This window comes from Acinonyx jubatus, chromosome A1 (genome assembly GCF_027475565.1).
Source record: "Acinonyx jubatus isolate Ajub_Pintada_27869175 chromosome A1, VMU_Ajub_asm_v1.0, whole genome shotgun sequence".
In the NCBI taxonomy this organism is placed as follows: domain Eukaryota; kingdom Metazoa; phylum Chordata; class Mammalia; order Carnivora; family Felidae; genus Acinonyx; species Acinonyx jubatus.
The window spans coordinates 123,098,908-123,122,195 of NC_069380.1; the positions used below are offsets into that span (position 1 = coordinate 123,098,908).

Consider the following 23,288-nt stretch of genomic DNA (forward strand, 5'->3'; position numbering starts at 1 on the left):
AAGGGGTTTCACAAAACCTTGCCAATGCCCCTTTTGCCATTGGCCAATTCCCTTTCACTGGCTCTCCCTGCCTGTCATCTGCTTTGTCAGCCAAAACCCTTTTCATTTTTCTCAGCTTCATCTTGGACTCAGGCCTAGGAAGGCCTGTCAAGAAGATTCCTGACGTACGAAGTTTTATGACTCTTCCACCACCATCCTGAGAGGCACCCCTTGTTCTTCACCTCTGTGTGTTTCAGAGGAGTGCATTCTTGTGTCTTACATAGAGCATATTTGACTGAAATTCCGAATGAATAATAGCGCACATAATTATTTTCAAATGAGAATTAAAATCAAATGATGTGACAAAACGATGGAAACAGAATCCTCAAGAGAAATTTAGGGGAAAGGGAGAAACAAGAGGAAGTGAGACTAAAACAGAGAATGTCCTTGTACAAAACTGAAAATCTTTAGGGAGAATCAAAAACTACACCCAAAAAGGTGTAGTTGTTTAAGATTCAGGAGGCCTTGACTCTTGTCTGAATCCACTCGTCATCTAAGCCCTTCTTCTGAACACTCTGGGCCTGTCCCAAACGCACTTGCCTTTTTCTTCCCAAATTGCTCGTTATTTCTCAGCACGATCTCTCTGCGTCAGCAAAGTATACTGCTCACTGCTGTTGCTCAAACACAACTTGCTGTATCCACCCGAAACACTTGCCAAGCATAGTTTTCTTCCCATGGAACAGGCCTGGCACCAATTTAGTTTTTGTTTGTCTAATTGAACACTTATTGAGGCTTACTAGGTGCCAAGCATGTTACATGCGTTATCTCATTTAATTTTCATAACAACCCTGTGAGATAGGCATCTTACTGTCCCCATTTGGAAATAAGGACACATGAGGAAACGAGCTGAGGAAGTTGAAGCCATTGGCTCAAGGACTGAGTGACAAGAACAGCATTCTGACCTAAGGTAGGTCTGACCAGAGAGCTCAAGCTCTGAACCACAGCACTCTCCCTCATTGGCTCCTCCTTTGCTCAATGAGTTTAATGTTTAATGAGTTTAAAGTTTAAACTACTTTGAAATTTGGGACAGAAATGACCATCACTCTGTTGGCCTTGGAAAATACAACTCCCAAGCCCACTGCTGTTCAGATCAGCAGGAAAACCAATCTCTCTCTCTCTCTCTCTCTCTCTCTCTCTTTTTTTAGCAGACACTAACCCTTTCCAGCTGCCAGACACTGGAAGAGGGAGGCAGCTGAAACCCAGGGGATCTGCAGAGAGTCTCTCTTTGCATGGCCAGGAGTGCATCCTGGCCTTGGCTTGAAGGCTGGTGGCTCTGTTTCCCATTCCCCAAGATTCAATGCAGAGCCCTCTCCAGGGATCTGCTGCAACAGCTCTTCGAGAGGAAATGAGGATAATCCCTTACCCTCCACCCTTTGGTGCTCCTCTTAGTCAAGAGATTTCCACACCAACCCTGGCCTGACTCGCAGTGAAACCGGCTTAGATTCACTTGGTCACATCCTGAGGCTCCAGTCTACCCTGTGGGGAACAGGTTCCTCTGCTGTTCTCCTTTCAACCAGCTGGCTCATACATAGCAGGACCAGCCCCTCCCTCTTGTCTCATTCTTCCCTCAAAGTAGTTTTGTTTCAGAGGCTTCCTTGCCTTTTTTGGTTTTGGGTGGTGGTTGTGGTCACCCACTGCCCCTTAGTTCACCTCAAGAGATTTCAGTAATTTTGAATCACAGGGAAGAGGGGTTGGGGCTTTAGTTCCTTCCCTCACAGAAGATCCCTAAAGTTCTCATGCTAATTTGCTCCCACCACTCTCAGACAAGTTCAAGTGCTTTTCAATATCTTTAAAAAAAATCAAACTTTACTGGGGCATCTGGGTGGCTCAGTCGGTTGAGCGAATGACTTGGTTTCAGCTCAGAATGTGATCTCATGGTTAGTGGGTTCAAGCCTCGCCGTGGGATCTGCACTAACAGCATGGAGCCTGCTTGGGATTCTCTCTCTCTTTCCTTCTTTCTCTGCCCCTCCCCCCACTTGCATGCATTCTCTCTCTCTCTCTCTCAAAATAAATAAACTTAAAAAAAAAGTAAAAAAAAAATCAAGTTTCACCTCACCCTGCTACAATCAGAACTCAGTTCTCAGGGGAAGCCTAACTACTTCACTGCTCCTTTGCTTCTACCACTTAGCTCTTAGATTGATTTTGGTCCCACAAGCAACCTAAAGTTTGTGAACCCATCCAAAGCTGTTAGTACTCCTCAGAGCCCAATAATTGGTGTTCACTGACTAGGGCCCTGGAACAGTCTATGTCTTCCTTTTTTCCCTTTTCCTTTTCTTAGCAATGTTTGGAGCAAGGATGAGTCTATTATTGGCAAGGCTGTTTGGACTCTTCAAAGGAGAAATGTCAAAGGCAGGATCCTGTGGGGGTTGTAATTATTTTATTCTCAACCATCTTGCAGCCTTTCTGTACCAGACCTCTCATATGTAATATTATAATGTAGCTGAGTCATATTTCTAAGTATTTTATCTTCAACTGCATCCCCAAGGGACATAGGGAGTACAGACTAAAGATTCAGGATGAGCCTGGGAAGGTTCAGGGGCTTTAAAAAGAGCTGATGAGCGTACATTTGGGAGAGATTCTCTTCCTTTTTCTGCTCTTCTTTCATCTGATCTCAGTTGGTGCCAGCCAGCTCCCAGCCTCCTGGCCCAGCTGCTGCCCTTGGCTGGATAAGTAGGGGCATTGTGTGGGGGAGGGGTATGTACTATTTCTCTTTAACCTCTGTATTCATCCTGCTTGATTACCATATACACCATGATAGGTTTTGCATTGCCAAGGCCAGAATGTATGAGGATGTTCCTTCCCCTTTGGGTATTCTATGTTTTGAACATAATACACTGTCAGGAGGAGGCACAGACAATAAAAGTTATTTATTTCTTAATTAACTTTTGTTGCCAGGCATTTTACATACAGTGTCTTATTTAATCTTCACAAAAACACTGCAAAGGGGATTTTATTCCATTTCTTTAGGAAATTAAAGATGAACAAGGATCATGGGCCATAGTAACTTTTTTCTAGATATGTCTCCTGAGGCAAGGGAAATAAAAGCAAAAATAAACTATTGAGATCACGTCAAAATAAAAAGTTTCTGCACAGTGAAGGAAATAATCTACAAAACTAAAAGGCAACCTACAAAATCAGAAAGGGTTATCCAATAAAAGGATAAAGAACTGATACAACTCAACTGATATGTAAAGAACTGATACAACTCAACACCCCCAAAACAAATAATCCAATTTAAAAAGTGGGCAGGAAACATGAACAGACATTTCTCCAAAGAAGATACACAGATGGCCAACAGATACATGAAAAGATGCTCAACATCACTTATCATCAGGGAAATGTAAATAAAAACCATAATGAGATATCACCTCACACCTGTCAGAATGGCTAAAATCAAAAACGCAAGAAAAAACAATTATTGATGAGGATGTGGAGAAAAAAGAACCCTCTTCCACTGCTGGTGGGAATACGAACTGGTACAACCATGGTGGAACAGTATGGAGGTCCCTCAAAAAGTTAAAATAGAACTACTCAATGATCCAGTAATTACACTATTGGGTCTTTACTCCCCAAATGCAAAAACACTAGTTCAAAGGGATACATACACCCCTATGTTTATAGCAGCATTATTTGCAATAGCCAGATTATAGATATAGCCCTAGTGTCCATCAATAGATGAATGGATAAAAAAGATGTTTATATATATGGGTATATTTATGAGTGAATAATATTCCATTGTATACATGTATATGTGTGTAAATAATATTCCATTGTATATATGTATATATACATATATTATTAGTATATATGTATGTATATATATTATAGTATATATGCATATATAATATATAATTAGTATATATATTATATATATGGATTATGTTATATGATTATATATATGTATATGTATATATGTGTGTGTGTATATATATATATATATACACATACACACACACACAATGAAATATTATTCACCCATAAAAAAGAATGTAATCTTGCTATTTGCAACAATGTGTGGATGGAGCTAGAGAGTATAATACTAAGCAAAGTAAGTCAGTCAGAGAAAGACAGATACAATATTATTTCACTCGTGTATAATTTAAGAAACAAATGAACAAGGGGGAAAAAAGAGAGAAAGAGACAAACCAAGAAATAGACTCCTAACTATAGAGAACAAACTGAGGGCAGGTGGGTGGGGCGATGGGTGAACTAGGTGATGGGGATTAAGGAGTGCACTTTCTGTGATGAGCACTGGGTGATGTATGGAATTGTTGAACCACTATATTGTACACCTGAAACTAATATAACACTGTATGTTAACTATATTGCAATTTAAAAAATTATTTTTAATTAAAAAAAGAAATTTTAAAAAAGGATGATTAAGGAGCACCTAGTAAGTAGCTTAGCTAGCAAATGGTGGAGCAGGAATTTGAATCTGAAGTCCCACTGTCTTCCCACTGCTTGACTCTTCCTAGTAGGTGGTGGCTTCTCACCTGAGCTACAGCCTTCCCTTGGGGGAGTTAGCTGAGGCAAAGACAGCATGCTTCTCTATTTGATTATCCTTTTTCAATCACAAAATATGAAAGAAGATAAATCTAAGTATTACGTACTATTACAATGTCACTTCAATGGATGACTAATTTTAAGGCAAAACTAAACACTTCCCAATGTAATTAATTCATTCTATTTATTGAAGTATGGTAACATCTCACACTTGAATAAATCCTGAATTTCTAACTCACTCTCAGATTTTCAGTTTTGAAACGTCTCCAGTTTCCCTTAATCACTAGAAAGTTCTGCAGCTTTGGTATCACCATCACACTGCCAGCATCTCTATAACGGTTCTTCTAAAGTGATTAGAAGCAAGACAACTGTAAAAGTCAAAGCCTGTCTTTGCACCTATTGAAAGTGAATCATCTAATTGGATTATTGTAAGGATTAAATGAGTTACTAGATTCAAAGTATTTAGACAGAAAGATCTCAGTTAATTTTAACTATTATTATCAATAATGTTTTCAGCTGTCCTAAAAAAAGAGATGTATCCTTGACTACTTTCTAGTATTGCTATTCAGCTGGCAGTAGAAGACAACACTGCTTCATCAACTTGAAGGGCTACGTGGACCTGGGAGAACAGTGGCACAGTCCCACGTTTGGGCAAAGGACAGAATTAGTGTGGACAACTGGGTACTCCTTGGCAGTGTAATATGAGACTGCACTCAAAGGAGAGGGAGACTCTTTTGATCCAGCTCTGTCTTTTATAGTATAAGTCATCATCTTGTTATAATAAAAAAGGATCAAAATGCAGTCTTTCTAGAGAGGAGAAGCATTTCTTTTGTTTTTATTTATTCATTTTTTGAGAGAGACAGAGACAGCATGAGTTGGGGGTAGGTATAAAGAGGGAGAGAGAGAAAATCCCAAGCAGGCTCTGCACTGACAGTGCAGAGCCCAATGTGGGGCTCGAACAATGAAACCACAAGATCATGACCTGAGCCAAAAACCAAGAGTCAGACCCTTAACTGATGAAGCCACCCAGGTGCCCCAAGAGGAAACTCACTTCTAATTTCAGCAGCATGACTCCAGCCATGGAAAGAAAACTGCATCTTATATTAGAAGAAAATAAATAAAAATATTAGTAGTAGTTATCTCTGGATATTAAGACTACTATAAACAGTTTTATTTAGTTTTGGGGGGCACTTCTCTATAACTTCCAAAATATTTGATGAGTATACTTTACTTCCACAATAAAAAAGTTAAAAAAAATAAAGTTACAGGAATTGTATAAATTGACACCCGAGGTTCCTTCTAGTTGGTCTATTTTCTGTCAACATTTATTTTTACGACAGCCCTTAGGTTCCCCCATCATTTTCTTTTGGATATACTAATGAGATGCCAAAATTAATGTTTATCTTAGTAAGCCTCATTTCAGGAGCAAAAACCTCATTCTTAACTTCTCTTCTGACAGTGTGCCTCTGGCTGAGACTAAAGCAGGGTAAATTGGACAGATTCTAGGAAAAACAACAGAGTTTATTGTAAATAAAACCCATAAAAAGAGTACAGGAGTACTCAGCTCTAGACCAGGAAGCCTAACATTACTTGTTTGGGCTGAAGCTCCACAAGTCAGTCTATCTGACATCATCCTAATTTGTAACATTTTGCTCAAACACTTAATCCTTCCTAAAAACCCCTGCATTCTATTAAATGTCTCTATCTAATATTTTACGGACTTGTCAGCCTGCAGAACTCTTCCAAATCCTTGTAAGACAAACTGAACTTTTAGACTGAAAAATGAACTCAAAAGACACCAGAAACTTCACAATCAAATGAGACGCTAATGGAAGATTAAAAAAAAAATCCTTCTCATTGCATTTAGTTTTTTTTCTACACATAATTTGGAATATTCCTTTTTAGAAAATACACCCAGAAAGTCTTAGAATTAGTGACTGATTAAAAAAATGCTTCTCTAGGGGAACAAGTCCATTATTTACCCAAATCATTACTTCAATAATAAACAGGTGATGTGGTGCCACTTAAGGAATAATTACAGTCAACGTTTCTGTAATGTAGACACTGGTCTAAGCATTTTACACATAATTAAATCATTTGATTCTTGTAACAACCTTGTGAGGAAAGACTTTGTTACCTTCGTGTTACAAGGGAAGAAACAAAGACCCAGAGAGATAAAGGAAGTGGTTCAATGTCACATAATCATCGAGTGTAGAATTAGGATTTGAACCTTGGGCAGGTTGGCTCCAGAGTCCATGTTCTTAACTACCAGGTTATGCGGCTTCAACTTGATTGTCAGACATAGAAAAAGGGGTGTCATGTGGACTACTGGACAGTTCTTGGCCTCTGTCAGCATCCCCAGCAGCATCACCACCACCGTCATCACCAGCAACAACCATAAATACTGTATATATACTCATGGCCTAATCCCTGAACTATGAATGTAACCTTGTTTGGAAAAAGGGTATTTGCAGATGGAATTAAATTATGGATCTTGAGATGAGTAAATCACCATGGATTAGAGGGTAGACTCTAAATTCAATAACAAGTAAGTATTCTTCTAGAGAAAGGCAGAGGAAGATTTGAGACAGAAGAGAACACAGAGAGGCGAAAGAGAGAACATAACCATGCAGGCAGAGATTGGAGTAAAGTGGCCTCAGGTGAAGAAATGGTGACAACCATTGGAATCTGGAAGAGGCAAACAATAGATTTCCCCTAGAGCCTCCCAGGGGAGGAGAGGTCCCGCTAGATTTCAGACTTCTGGACTCCAGAGTTGTGAAAGAATATATTTTGTGGTAATTTATTACTTTAGCCTCAGGAAACTAATACCTAGTGCTTTCCAGGTTTCAAGGTGCTTTAGTATATGTGATCTCATTTGATCCACATACCCCTGCACCTCATAATAGTTCACTTTGGGGATCCAGCTCCACCATAAAATGACTACTGGACCTTGTGCGAGTCATAAGTCTCTCTGGTCTCTATCCCTTTATTTGTAAAATGGGTCTAATAACAATGCCTGCCCTGTGCCCTTCAAAAAGATGTCAGGAGGATCAAAGGTAAAGAATTCATGTGAAAAGTTGTCTTTGACCCAGAGCTATTTTTATGCAGGAAGTCTCGGGGGACAACTAATTCACTGCCTGGATAAGGATGTGGGCACTGTGAACATACACCTGCTGGGGTATGGGCATGCTACTGCCACCTTCTCCAGGACCATTTGTTGTTTGAACCCAGTCTCTCCACTGGGAATCATTGGGAAACTAGGACAGGGACAAAAATTTAACAAGGCAAAGCTCTGCTGTGGGTCCAGTGATTGCATGAGCTGAAGATTGGTGTCATAAGGCTGGCTTCTCAAGAAACATCTGGTGTAAGAGCAGAAAAGCAGAGAGGCTTGTTGCCCAAAAGCCCTTGCTCTCTGCATGATCAGAAGCCAGGGACCACCCCAGAAGGTGTGAGTGGAAGTTCATTTTCCTGCTGACCTTTCATTCCTAAGCCTTTGGGTGATGATGGCTCTGAAAGGTGGTAATTAGTGCCAATCGAGGTGATGTTTTTGTGAAGCTGACACCTCTCCATTAGGAAATGGACTGAAGCCAGTGGACCAGCCACTCAAGCAGGGCACAAAAAGCTAAATAATCAATGCTTGGCCAAACCTTGCATAATTAGTGTCTTCCTCCAACCATGCTCTAGTGCACAGTGGAAACCCTTGCAAGGATGGAAAATGGGAGCTACAGGGTTGAATGGCACCATAAGCCTTGGAATAGAAATATAAACAATGACAAGGAAGAAGAAACACAATGGGAGAGAGAATAGGAATGGGGGCAGGGTAAGTCAGTGTGCTTACACGGGAACAGAATAAACCCAGGCGGAAGAGACTAGCATGTATTAAAGTCAAAGGCACTACTCTAAATTCAGTACAAAGCAATTTACTGATTTTTAATGAATTATGTCACTTGCATTCTGTCAAACTTCTTGCCTCATGTTCTTCCACTCTTTATTCAGTCTCCACAGGTACCTAGAATTCTACTAAAACTTGGCTTCATTAAGGAACAAAAGCTTCACTCCAGTTATTACAGTACCTTCTAACTTTCTCCTCTTTTTCTTTAGCCCTTTTTCTTTAGCCCATACCTTTGTCCACACTTAATTACAAGCGATATTTTAAAAGACAAATCTGAATGTGTAACTCTCATGCCCCAAACCATCACTGGCTTACTATTGCTATTTTACTTAAGACAAAATCTAAGATCCTCAATACAACAAATAACACTTTCTGGCTGCTGCTGACCTCCCCAAGGCCAACCTCATGCAGCTCCCCTTATCACTTTGTCCTGTCCTTTGCACCTTTCTTTGCTGTCTTGGAGGCCTTCAAACAAGTTACTTTATATGTAACTTGTTATGGGAATATATGGGAATATATCTGTATGTGTGTGTATATGTATGCATGTATTATGGAAACAGACAATCAAGTTTGATACGTATCTAACCAAGAAAGATATATATTCCCTTAGCCTGGGAAGCTCTTGCCTCTGCCCTGTGCCTGACCAATTCCTACTTCCTATCCCTCTGACACACAGTAAGGTCTTCCCAAGCCCCTGCTCCTCACTTTTGATCATGTTCTCTTTATTACTCACTCTAACACTGCTTTTTCTCTTTTTCCTTGATAGCACTTACCACAACTGTTATATATACATGAAATATAAGTGTATATTAATATATTAACATACATATAAGTGTTGTTTGCCTTTTGGCTCTCCTACTAAGTTGTTTGCTCAAAGAGGTAGGGACATATATGCTCTGTTTCCTGCAATAAAGCCACATACTTTACCCCAACTCCAGATATTCTGATATTCAGTTAGTCAGGAATTAGGGTGGGGGCAGGGTTGGGGCATTGGCAGTTTTTCAAAGTTCTTCAGGTGATTCTAGTGTGCAGCTGGGTTGGGGACTGTTTATCCATCCTTTCAATAAGGAAGGAACGAAGGCCCAGAGAGGTCATTGACTTATTCAAAGTCTTCAAGCAGCTATTAGCAGTGGAAATGAGGACTCAGTGGAGCCTTGCCTTTTTATACACTATAATGTTCCTTCACTTAACTTGGAGAAGCTTTGTGAAAAGGATAGAGAAAGATTCCTTTCAATTTTTTTGCATTCTGGCAAAATAGTTAACTCGTACCTGTTTGCATAGGATTTCTCTGGTTTTAGTGCTATCAGAAGGGGGAAATGGAGGCACCTGCATGGCTCCATCAGTTGAGTGTCTGACTTTGGCTCAGGTCCTGATTTCATGGTTTGTGGGTTCAAGCCCCAAATAATTGGGCTCTCTGCTGTCAGCCCACAGCCTGCTTCGGATCCTCTGTCTCTCTCTCTCTTTCTGCCCCTTCCCTGTTCTTTCTCAAAAACAAACAAACAAACAAACAAACAAACATTAAAAAAGAAGGGGGAAATAATGCTTCTTACATAATTGTGAAGGTTAAATAAGCTAATATTTGTAAAGCCCCAAGCACAAAGCCTGAGGAGTTCTAAGAGATCAATTACTATTAGCTTTTAAAATGTTACAAGAGTCTTTGGAAACGAGGTAGAAACACTCTTCCTTCTTGCCTTCCTGCCTTCCTGCCTTCCTGCCTTCCTTTCTTTCTTCCTTCTTTGCTTTGTTCTTTTTTCTTAATACAGGTGTAAATATACAATGGAGATGTCTCAGGAGGTGTAAAAATTGCTAGAGCAATAAAATACCTCTTTTTATAAACCAGAACTCGTTACTGTCTGTCAACTTTAAAAGCCACCCACACATCCCTAGGTAGTATAATTTCTCCCCACCAAGTGAAAGCATTTCAAGGTGCTCAATCATTAAACAGCTACTTAAAACAATTATCTTTCAGGGTTTCTCTTTCCCTTGGGCATCCATGCTTGTTACTTTGTCAAAGTGTCTATTTCCTGGAATCAGGCTTCAGCAGACTGCCTGGATGTTGCTTTACCAGACTAATTGTTTTTGTAAGGCAGCACTGGAGTCCTCGGGATACCAACTGAATTTAATCCGTGTGGTAGCTCTGGGAATCAGGAAATGATAACTATGTGGAACTTACTCTGCTAGCATTTGCTTATTAATTTGTTTGTTGTTTATTTTCCACATAGGCCAAACAAAAGATGGATTTGGGGACAACTCCATCATGGTAAGTGGGGTGTTCATTTAGTCTTATCTCACTAGTCCTGGCTATCTTTGTGTCTTTAGCAAATCCACATTAGAAATGACAGTTCATTTGTGAGTCCATGAACTAAGCAGAAATGCAGCAAATCAGAGAATTTTTGAGAATGGGGCTTTGAGGATTACCTCATCCAACCCCCTTGAGAATATTGCTCATTTAATATTTTGTTAATGCAACATTTTGCAATCTATCAGGAAATTCACTAGTATCATTGCCCATCAAATAGTGACAAGAGGACTTGGGGAAGCTGCAGATTTTGATATGGTAGGGAAGTGGGTAGGTGAGGGGAGAATAAATTTTGTGTGGGCACACACCAGGGAGCAAATCAGCAAGGAAGGGACGCTCTAGGATGATTGGCAATCAAGAAAACATTAAATCTACAAAGTGAAAACCCATCTTTTGTGAAAGAAAGCAGATCAGCAGTTGCCTGTGGCTGCACAACCACCACTGAACTAGTTCCTCAAATGAGTGACTTGGCATCACCCTTGAACGCTGACCAATCAACTCAGTCACACAGGTCCTACAGATGCTACCCTTTAGATGTTGTTCATAATCAACCTTTTCTCGCTATCCTCATGGTTACTCTCTTGGGTCAAAACTTCAAAAATGTTACCTATTTTCTTTTTTTTCAGGTTTTGAATTGGGGATGGAGGTGTGGAAAGAGCTAGACTTTCATGGCCATTCCCAAGATTTTTGTTGACTTGAACCTGAGTATGATGTGAGATTAAATGATTTTAAAAGGATGTTTTCCCCAGAGTCCTAGAAAGATGCTCAAGAGAACATAATTTAATGTATGGAGTATAAATTAGAACAGCCAGGAAATAAGGTAAGGAGACCAGTTGGAGGGTCCTAAAAACAGGTAAGATGTTTGAAGATTTGACCTAAGACAGTGACCATAAGGATAGCAAGAAAAGTGTGATTAAATGAAAGAAAATATAAATAAATGTGTACAAGGCTGGGCCCTATGCTTGGCATACTACTGGATTCAGGAGAGGACTCTGAGAGTGCTGAATAAAGTAGCAAGCCATTTCTGATAGAAATTCTACACAAGGAAATCCCTTAGCCTAGAACATGCAAAGGCAGACAAAAAAGATGTGGAAATCTGCGCACACACACACACACGACTGTATCAGCATTTCATCACTCTCATGAGTAAGTGCTACTTTCTTGACTCTTTTATCCCTTGTAAATGATCCTGCTCATAATGTTTATAATAAGGCGCAGCAGTAATAAAAATGATGAAAGATAAATGGATGTATTTAAAAAGTAGCTGTGCAAAAGATTGTTTATGTTGCATGGCAGACCATTTTTCATACTAAAAGTGGCTAAATTTCTCTGCATAAATCATGATCATGTTCAGTGCTTTCTCCTGTAAAGACTTAACTGAAAATGCATTGTCTTCTCTAAACTCTTCCAGGTTTAACCTCTAGTCTTTGTATATTGGACACTGGTTAGCAACAAATGGCTTATTGTTGGTTTTATCTGAAGGTGAACCGCTTCTCTCTGGGGGAATGCTAATTCATGAGAAGCCCACAGAGCTCTTTTTTTTTTTTTAAATAAAAAACCATTAGTATTCATTTTTGGCCTTGACATAAAACAGAGAATAGAGGATTTGGGATCCAAAAGACCAGAAGCAAAGACCCTTAAGAGAGATTCTGTTTCTTCCTATTGTTATGGAACAAAAAGGGTGTCAGGACTGGCCTTCATTGCTCTTTTCTAGGCCTTCCTTTCTCAGTAATTCTTCCCAATAAGAAAGAATTACTGTTTGTTTCTATACCATCAATCTCTCCATCTCTCCACACCCCCAACTCTCCCCAGCTGACTACTGAAATCTAAAGATATTTATCAGATATTTCTCTTGCTTGTATTAAGGGTTTTGGTGGATGAAGTCAGAACAAACTTGTCATATACATAAGCTTTATACAATCATCATCACCAACACCGATTTCAACATCTTCATAAATAAGAACATTATTATAGTGTCTATTTCATATTGATCATTTACTACATTCCTGGAACTGTGCAAGAATTTTTCATACATTATTATCTCATTCAATACTCACCACAACTTCATGCAGTACGTAGTAATATTGTTTTCATTTCATGTATGAGGAAATTGGAACTTGGAAGTTTAAATGACTTGACCAACGTCTCAGAGGGTAAAAGTAGCAGAGCCAGGACTGAAACCAGGGCTCTCTGATTGCAAACCCCATGATCTTTACCACTGTACCATACATATGCACATAAGACAAGTACTCTTCATTGTTTATGGCTTTTTACTTTAGGAATTTTTTGTGGCAACACCTTAATCCCAGGCCTAATTTCATGACCACCTAGAGGCATATACATATCCTACCAACTCATCTTAAGGCTGTTCTGAGCAGAATATAATTACAATGGTAAATCTTTTTTTTTTCTTTTTAAAGTGGCCATTCAAAATAAAACATGTAGCAGTTCTTACCCTCACTAAGTGTGATTTGTGGAGAGCTGATTCTTTGTAATCTTAATTCTATATTTTCTGTTCCTGAGTTGCTTTTCTAAAAAGCCTTTATTTGGAAGCATTAAATCAAAGAGGGAATCTTAATGTGAATTTAAGAGCAGATTAGTTTATATTGATTTTTAGTTTTATTCCAGTTCTGTATTTGAATATCACTTGGTAAGCAAAACAGTAGCAATCTTCTTGACTATAAGGAATAAATTATAAATTCCCATATTCCCTAAAATAGACTTTACAGAAATAAACTTCACTGATATGAAGTTAATTTGAATCCATTTACAAAAAATTCATCAAGTATGCATATATTTAACAAGAATGTACAATACTTGTACACTGAAAGCAACAAAACATTGCTGAATTAAAATAGCAGAATTCACTGGGAGAGATATACTATGCTTATGGACTGGAAAACGTAACATTGTTCAATGTCAATTGATCTATAACAGAGAATAAAGAGGTTCAGAGCATGCCACTCCAAAATATGCCACTTTGGAATAAGGATTATTTTGAGCTGAAGGCAGTTAAGAAAAAGCAGCCACATGGGTCATGATCTCATGGTTCATGGGTTGGAGCCCTACATCAGGCTCTTTGTTGTCAGGGCAGAGCCTGCTTGGGATCATCTGTCCCCCTCTTCTCTCTGCCCCTGCCCTACTTGGGCTCCCCTTTCTCTCTCTCAAAAATAAATAAACATTAAAAAAACCCCAAAATCTTTATGTAATACAATAATAAAGAAATAAAAAAAGAAAAGAAAAGAAAAGAAAAGAAAAGAAAAGAAAAAAGAAAAAGCCACAGGACAAGCTCTCTGCCCTCCCCCTATCTGTATGAAACCAAAACACAAACTCCTACTGTTGAGTTGTCCTCCTTCTATTTCCTTACCAGGAAGGGGGGCCTACCTTATCCTTTGAGGTGAGATGGCACTACCAGTCTATAACAAACAAAACGCACTAATTAGACCTCATCATCCATTAGCTTCTCTATATATTTACCATCCCACAGTTTGTGACCCCTAAAAGCCTAAACCCCTTTTCCTTTATTGTCACTTCTCTACAAATTTATCTTCCTTTGTTAAAATGCTATCTAAAATCCACATTCTAACCACTCCTTCCATTTATTCAACACTGAGTTTCTCCTATATGTATATGCACCACTCATGTTAATAAATTTGGCTGTTTTTCTGTTGTTAATCTATCTTTTGTCAGTTTACTTTTCAGTGCCACAGATACAGAATCCAGGAGAGTAGAAGGAAAAGTTTTTCCTCCACTATAGGGTCAAAAAACTATGGCTCATGGGCCAAACTATGGTTCATAGGCCAAAGCTGCCTGCTTTTGTAAGTAAAGTTTTATTGGAACATGGCCATACCTATTTTCATTTATCTATTGCATGGGTCTTTGTGCCACCCCCACCAATCTAAAATACAGTAAAACCTTGGATTGCAAATAACTCATTATGCAAGTGTTCCACATGACAAGCATACATTTCTAATAAATTTTAACTTGATAAATGAATGATGTCTTGCAATATGAGTTGTACATGAGGCCGAATGTCACATGATCACAACTGAGCCACTGGTTCTTGAAATTCACTTTGGTATACAAGTGCTTTGGATTACAAGCATGTTTCCAGAATGAATTATGCTTGCAAACCAAGGTTTTACTATCTGACCCCTTAGAGAAAAAGTTTGCCCACTCCTGAGCTACAGATGTAGCATAATCTCAGTTAAAATCCAACAGACATTTTTGGCATGTAAAAACTGACAAGCTAACTCTAAAATTTGCATGGATATTCAAAAGACCTAAGTTAAAAATCTTGAAAAGTGACAATGTTGGAGGGCTGATAGCACCTGATTTTAAAGTTAATTTGTACTGCTTAGGGCTCTGCCACCCAGTTGGCATTTTTCCTAAATGCCAACCTCTTCCTTCCTTCTTGAACCTCTTCCTTCTTGATCTTGACTTTTAAGGAAGTCACTGCTTGGGAGGAACCATTTCTTTGATGGGTTTGTATAGGGAAAGGAGACAGATTTTCATTCCATAGCTTTTATTCAGTTCTGATGAATAAACGAACTCAATGCCTTCCTTCCAAGGTTGGTACATATGAGTGCCACTCCAAGGGGAAAGACTTTCATGGAAGGATTTCTGCATCAAGCAGTCCCTGACTTGAGTGTCTCCCACTCCCTGGGATTCTTCCACCTTGGCCACTTCTGCTATAACCACTTATGATTCCACTGTTTCTCTTATCCTTCTTGAGTTCAAGTGTGGGGAAAATCTAAATCCTCTTCTTTTTCTTGTTCCTTTTACCTCTTGCATCATCTAGTATCCTCTACCTCTTAACCTCAAAACAAGCCAGTTAACTGACGAACCTTCTTATTTTTAATTGGCAAAAGACTTCTAACATATTTTTTTTAATGTTTATTTATTTTTGAGCAACAGAGAGAGAGAGTGAAAGTGGGGGAGGGACAGAGAGAGGGAGACACAGAATCTAAAACAGGCTCCAGGCTTCAGGCTCTGGGCTGCCAGCACAGAGCCCGATGCAGGGCTTGAACTCATGAACTGTGAAATCATGACCTGAGCCACAGTCAGATGCTTAACTGACTGAGCCACCCAGGCACCCCTAATTGGCAAAAGACTTCTAAAGGCTATGAAAACCAAAAGCAGAATAATCAAGGAAATAATGAAATCCACAAGTGTCTAACTTATAGAGTTTGGCTTATCGATCTAATAGTACCAAAATTATGTATAAGATATTCAATTTCTGTTTGGTCCCATGGATCTTTGTCTCTGGATCTTTGTCATCCTTGGGTCACTTCTGACAGGTGTGAGGTGATACCTCACTGTGGTTTTGATTTGCATTTCCCTGATGATTAGTTATGGCAAGCATCTTTTCATGTGTCTGTTGTCCATCTGTGTATCTTCTGTGTCCATCTTTTCTTGTTTTTCCCTCTCTCCAAAGAAAGGAAGCAAAGCCCTTCATATACTTAGAAACTGTGGCTTAAGTTTACTTTCTCCAGGTAGATCTTGTTATCATTCTCTTAACCAGATTTGTGGTTCTTCTCTAAATTTTCACCAAGTACTGCATTTTCTTCTGCACTATGAACTACAGCTGCAAGTGACAGTCTACCAAAGGTCTGACTTACGGTGATTATAAGAAGATTATTACTGTTCTATGCTACTCTCTTAATATCGCATTTGGTGCCCAATCTAGTCACAAGACTATATCACTACTTTACTTTCTGATTCTGCAAATATTTCATTTAAATATGTATGTGCTTACCCAGTTTACTAATTCACTTGAAAATGTCTATCATTATTACAAAGGCCACTTTGCTATTTTTTTTTCCTATGTTCCAATGAACTTGTTCATTGTTGGGAATGGAATTCTTCATTCTGAGAATGAAGCAGAGGGGTCATAAAACTACATTCTGCATATTTTCCCTATTTTCTATGTGTGCATTCCTTACTGATTTAGAAATTATTCAAGTTTTCAAAAGAAGAAATGATTTTAAATAGGAATAGTTAAAACATTCTAATGCATTAGTACTTCTCTCTGGGGTGAATGTTAAAAATAGGAGTTATGTAGGTGGATACAGAAAAACTAAAAGTAGGAGGAAGAGGGAGGAAGCACTCTAATTTCTACTCAACACACAACTATTCAGGCTATTCAAGAAGTGATGGGATTTTAGGTCAGCCAAATTTGTGAAAGATAACCTGAAGGAGAAAAGGACTTGAGGATATGGTTATGGAATGTAGTCCTCTCTAACTCACCCCTGTCTTTGCCTTTAGATCATTTTATACAGAAAGAAGGCTTATTATCTCTAGCAGTAAAGCTTCTTCATGAACACAGTTTAGTTATGGAAACATACTCCCATTTGTGATCTCACAAAAACAAAGTGGACTTAAAATATTAGCATTATTTCTTCATGTACTACTTCAGTATGTAGTATGAAAAATAGTTTCATTATTTTTGAGGTTTCAGGGCTTAAAGATCAAATTGGGTTAACGAACCTCCCTTATTGACGTGCAATGGAGAAATTCTTAAACTATATGATCAAGATCAGCTAAATGTTGTAAAAACCCCAATATCTCAAGGGCTTTTAAAAAGGTTTATTTCTTGCTTTCACAGTATAATGCAAGTCTCTTGGAGGTGGAGGAGCAGTGAGGGAGGGTCTCCTCCAAGAGGGCATTTGGGCTTCTCACATGTGGAGGTTATGCCATCTTCCAGGACCATGAGGCCCTTCTGGATTCTCTGCATTGGGCTGGCAGAGAAGAGAGGAGAGGGAGGGAGTGGAGGGTAGAGCCTGGTAGTGATGGCCATTGCTTCCACCCACATTCTTTTGGGCTAACTGTAAGGGAGACTGAGAAATATAATTTAGCTGTGTGCTCAGAAAGAAGAGGAAATAAGTTTGGTGATCATCCAGCTAGTGGCTACCATATAATTTAAATTAAAGATCACACATTAGCATCAGGGAAGCTTAATGTTGCCCCCAGTTGGGGTTCCTTTGGGCTTGCAGTGAATGCTTTAAAAATTCAAATTACTTTAGGGGCACCTGAGTGGCTCAGTTTGTTAGATGTGTGACTTCAGCTCAGGTCATGATCTCACAGTCTGTGAGTTTGAGTCTAGCGTCAGACTCTGTGCTGACAGCTCAGAGCCTGGAGCCTGCTTCATATTCTGTGTCTCCCTCTCTCTCTGCTCCCCCTTTCCCTCACTCTCTGTCTCTTAAAAATAAATAAAATTCAAATTACTTTAAAAATTTGAATATGAGCAGAGTTCACATTAAAAAAAAAACTATTATTTTGGGGTTCTCTCCAAAACTCAGAAGATCTAACAGATCTTTTGGACCTGCTTTTCCACTTGATATTAAATGGCTGGAATGAAGTAGCAGCTATCCCCTTATCCAGAGGCCAGCTCTCCAGTTAACCCTTGAGCCTGCTTCACTCACTGTGACCTGCCTGGCCTCTGAAGGAGCTTACACTTGCATTCTCGGGTCTCCATAATGACTTAATCTTTTCTATATTTTATATCTTGTCACTAATATGCTAATAACAACAAGTGACTTGAATAGATTGATTTGGGTCTGCAGTTGTTAGATTATGCTTTAATCATGGTGAAAACTACTAGCCAACTCTTTCTGAAACTCCCTTTCTCCATAGAAGTAATGCTGTAATTATGAAAGAATTGAGATACATATTTTATTTTTAGCTTAATCACTAGTTTAGTCATAATTCACATTCTGAATAGGAATGATAATCTATCAGGAACACTGTTGAATGTGAAAACTTTGCTTTCCTATTTCTGCCTAGGATTAATGTTTGCTGGGCTTATAATCTTAAAATCCTTTTTATGGACTAAGAGCTCTTTACAGAAAAGCAGGCCTCAAGCAACAGAATGGTCCTTAGGTTGGTAGCAGAACAGTTTACGGAAATATAACTTAATTCATGGCTGTTGATTATTGGCTATTTGGGGGAGATGAGTGAGGTAGGGTAGATTTGATGTAGCTATAAAAAAAATACACCTTAAATAAAAGATAGATCCCTTTGTGTCTCTTTTAGTTTAACTTGAAATTGTTCCACAATTGACATTTGGAATATTAACCTACATTGAAGGGGAGGCTTTTGGGTGCATTTTATTTTATTTTATTTTATTTTATTTTATTTTTAATGTTTATTTATTTTTGAGACAGAGAGACAGAGCATGAATGGGGGAGGGGCAGAGAGAGAGGGAGACACAGAATCAGAAGCAGGCTCTAGGCTCTGAGCCATCAGCCCAGAGCCTGACACGGGGCTCGAACTCACGAACCGTGAGATCGTGACCTGAGCTGAAGTCGGACGCTGAACCGACTGAGCCACCCAGGCACCCCAACATTTTAAACGACAGTTATAACTGCTTTGTTTCTTTGAAGAACTCTGCACAGATATCTAAGAGTTGAGTGTTAGAAGTCCGTATGTCATTCTAAAAAGAAGGAAATAGATTATCAAATTTAAAATCAAATTATCTGCAAAGAAATTATCTCTTAACAACCTGGACAGGTGAAAAAATATATATAAACATACCTAAGGCCAATTAACACAAAATGAAAGCACCACATTATATTGAGAGCTTTATCTCTTTTGTTTGCCTTTTTCTTAACTGAGCAGAGATTAAAGTGTTATTTTTAAAAGTCACCTGAGGGTATTTTAATGTTCCTGGTGAATTTGCTTATGCATGTAAAGGCAGTCTTTCTATTGCTTTTCAGTTCACATGTCTGGATTTATTTAGAAGTTATATGAATTCTGTGTGAGAGAAGTTTTGTTTTGTTTTTTAATTTTTTTAAGTGTTAATTTATTTTTGAGAGAGATAAAGAACAAGTGGGGGAGGGGCACAGAATCCAAAGGAAGGTCTAGGCTCTGAGCTGTCCGCAAAGAGCCCGATGCAGGGCTCGAACCCACAAACCGTGAGATCATGACCTGAGCTGAAGTCAGATGTTTAACCGACTGAGACACTCAGGTGACCCTTGGAGTAGTAATTAAAAAAATTTTTTTTGTTGTTTAATGTGTATTTATTTTTGAGAGAGAGAGAGAGAGAGAGAGAGAGAGAGCACGAGCAGGGGAGGGACAGAGAGAGAAGGAGACACAGAATCCGAAGCAGGCTCCAGGCTCTGAGCTGTCAGCACAGACCCTGATGCAGGGCTTGAACCCACAAACCACGAGATCATGACTTGAGCCGAAATCAAGCGCTCAACCGACTGAGCCACCCAGCTGCCCCAAGAAGTTTTCAATGAATTTGTAAAAGCACCAGTGGAAAAACTGACATCGTTTTCAATTTTTATTAATGATTTGGATAAGGGTTATAAGATACTACTGCAATTTTAGACTTAAGTCAGCCCCTGGTATCAGAGAATAAAGAAATAGCAGAATTACAAATTCTGGCGAAGACAGAAAAAAAAATCTCCTTTGAGAGAAAATATGAATGGAAAATTTTTAAAAAGTCACCTTGAATGACCATCAAGGGGAATTGTCACTGGACAAAAAGAGGTTATTGGATGATGTGGGCTGCAAGAGGCCCACTGAAGGCAACCAGCATGATTCCAACTCAGTCAGCTATAAATCTTCACCCAATGCTAGGAAATAGTAATTATTATCCTCTTGCCCCAGATGAGGAAACTGAGGCTCAGACAGATTGATCACCTTGCCCAAAGTCCATAAGCTAAATAATTAAGGCTGTAGGCATTCAAGTTCAAGGCCCCCAGGCACCAAAGTCTGAAATGAGAACACCGAAGAGTGAATATAGAGAAACAGCATACCAAGAGAGACTCAGGTTGCACAGAAATGGACAGCAGCTTAGGTTTTAAATGTGGTTCACTGACTAGATGACTAAAAGGAGGAAGTTTCAAAAGGCCTGAGGCAAAGTGGGCTGAATGATGTAGCAATTCTCCCTCCAACTCCCAGAAACCAAGGCCAGAGCGTGGGCTTAACCAGGGCACTTTGGTACCAGAAGGATACATACTGGATAGATTCCAACAGAGCAATAAAAACAGTGAAGGGAACAGAGATTTATCTGTTGGAAAGATACACAAATCTAAGTGCCTCAAGCTTGCTTGAAAGGGGAGGAAGGTACCATGGACGGCAACTCTTTGAAGTGTGCACAGCACTGAGGAGACAGTGTTCTGCCATGGGGGTGTAGCTGGGAGTTAGAAGTGATGAAATGTGGACAAGAAACCTCTGAGCTGATAGCAGTAAATGTTTTTTGGAAAAGCTTCAGGATAACTCCTTCAGGCTCTGATGTTTCACTTTCCCTGACTCACTTTTTTTTCTGAGATTCCAGTGTCTCCTGAAGGAACCCCTGTCCTATGCAGCCCCCACTGCTGCACAAGGAATGCAGGCTGGGTTGGTCCTCAGGGATGTTGCTCCCAGGGGCACAGCGGAGGGAACATCCAGATGGGCTGGGCAAGGTGACTCATTTGGTTTTCCTCCCATGGTCATTTCTATGAGTCATACACTTTCATCCAGTCCAAAATATGGGAAAGTAACATCAAAAAGCTTGTCTAAGATGTTGTTATCAAATATTTAATGGAAAAGAAAAATCCCCTCTCGTATGATCTGTAAAGAAATGTTTATTTAGGCTTTCCATTTGTTGCTATTTCTTTGCTTTATCAGCATCCAGGAGGTGGGGTAAGGAGAAAGGAGGATGTAATCAAGACAGAGTAAGATTAAGGCAGCTCTGCACTTCTGGTCTGAGGCAGTGACCCAAGCTCCTGACCCCTGAAAAGAAAGGTCAAGCTCTTTTCCAATAAGCAAGGACTCCTCTCCTGAATAAGACAGGCATTCTAGTCAACTGAGTATTCAGCTCTGTGTTTGTAAGAGCATGGTGCCCATGTCTAGATGGCTGGAGATAGGGTAATGTTGTGGGTGGCCAATGTAGAGCAGGGACTTTGACATCAGATGGATCTGGCTTTGTCACTTATTACTAGCTATGTCTCAGGCAGGATCCTTGACAGCTCTGAGACTTAGCTTTCAGATCTATAAAATCACTATTATAAGAAAAATAATAGTAATGGTAATGCTAACAAGTCTATCATTGATTGAGCTTCTTACTCCATACCAGATATTGTTCTATGGACTTTACACATACTATCTCGTGTAATCTTCACAGCCCTAGATAACGGTATTAATATTGTCCCCATTTTCCAGGTGTGGAACCTGAAAGGACTTGCCCGATCATGCGATTAGATAGTGGCACAGGCAGCAGAATATCTGCCTCCTCAGGTTGTTATGAGGTTTACTAGAAGTAAAGCAGTTAAAGTAAAGGTATTAATTTACACTAAATGTACAACATATACATGCTTTTTTAAAACTAAAAACAAGGAAGGGGAAACTCCCTTTCTAATTGTCCCAATTGTTATCTCTTTCTTTTTAAAATAAATGAGTCTCTCTACTGTCAAGATCCTATGTAAGGGTAACCCACAGTATTTCTTATGTTTTAATCCAAACTATCTAAATTTCATAGACATCATATGCACAAAAGCTGTGTGCAACACTTCATACTAGGCTAGTATGTATTCCCCAGCTCTGTTCAAGAAACCACTGTGTTCTGCCAATCAGTCAAATTAAACATGCAGAAATCACTGAAAATTTACTCTCAGTAAACATGCTCACAAATCCTGGATCATACTCCAGAACAAAATAAAATATCTTCTCTACACATACACGTGCAACTCTAATTGGTGTTCAAGACTATTTTGAAGATGATGCTGAGTAAAACTTTCTTACCCTGCATGTTGATTGGTGTATTAGTCCGTTTGGCTGCCACAAAATACCACAGGCTAGATGTAAGCAACAGAAATTATTTACTCACAGAGGCTGGAAGGTTCAAAATCAAGGTTCCAGCAGGGTTTGGCTTCTGGTGCGGGTTTTCTTCCTGGCTTGTAGATGGCCACCTTCTCACCATGTTTTCCCAGGCCTTTCGTTGGTGCATGTGAAAGAGAGGAAGAGAGCCTTATAAAGCTACCAATCCTAACAGGTTAGGACCCGACCTTCATGACCTCATTTAACCTTAATCACCTCCTAAACATTCTAGCTCCAATTACAGTCACATTAGGAATTAGGGCTTCAACATATGAATTTTGTGGGGGACACAATTCAGTCCATGGCAGTTGGTTAGTCTAAATTGAATTTTACACAGAGGCCTACATATTTCTGAAACTCATTCATGATTTATTAAAATTTTCTATAGATTGTGATCATCACTAGACCAGTAATTGCTGAAGGGCTGTGAATCAGGTGCTTGTGTAGTCCATGAACAGATGAGATGTAAAATAGATAAGATCTCTCGGTAAAGCAGAGTGAAAAGGGTCTCAGAATATAGGGTGGTGGTGCTCTTTCTAAAAATAAGTCTTGATGGCTATTGTGCTCCTGATAACTGAAGATATTTGGGAACATAAACAAGTTGCCCAAAAGCAAAAGTTAGATCTGGAAAGGAAAGAGCCCATTCTGCAGAAGGAACATGTTTTTTTCCAAATGGTTTGCATAATTTCCTATGTAGCTTTCATGTTACAGAAAACAAACACTTAGGCGTTTTGGATGACTATGTGGACA

The 23,288-nt window shown here is 39.3% G+C and overlaps 1 protein-coding gene across 2 annotated transcripts in view; it reads right to left on the reverse strand.

The window, feature by feature from the left end:
* Nucleotides 1-22,676, reverse strand: part of ANKRD55 (ankyrin repeat domain 55) — a 173,519-nt gene extending 150,843 nt beyond the window's left edge. For both annotated transcript variants that reach the window (XM_027041782.2, XM_015072562.3), the window contains exon 1: nt 22,549-22,676. The gene's annotated coding sequence lies outside the window, so the exon portion shown is untranslated. The remainder of the gene's footprint in view (nt 1-22,548) is intronic.
* Nucleotides 22,677-23,288: the final 612 nt, after the last annotated feature.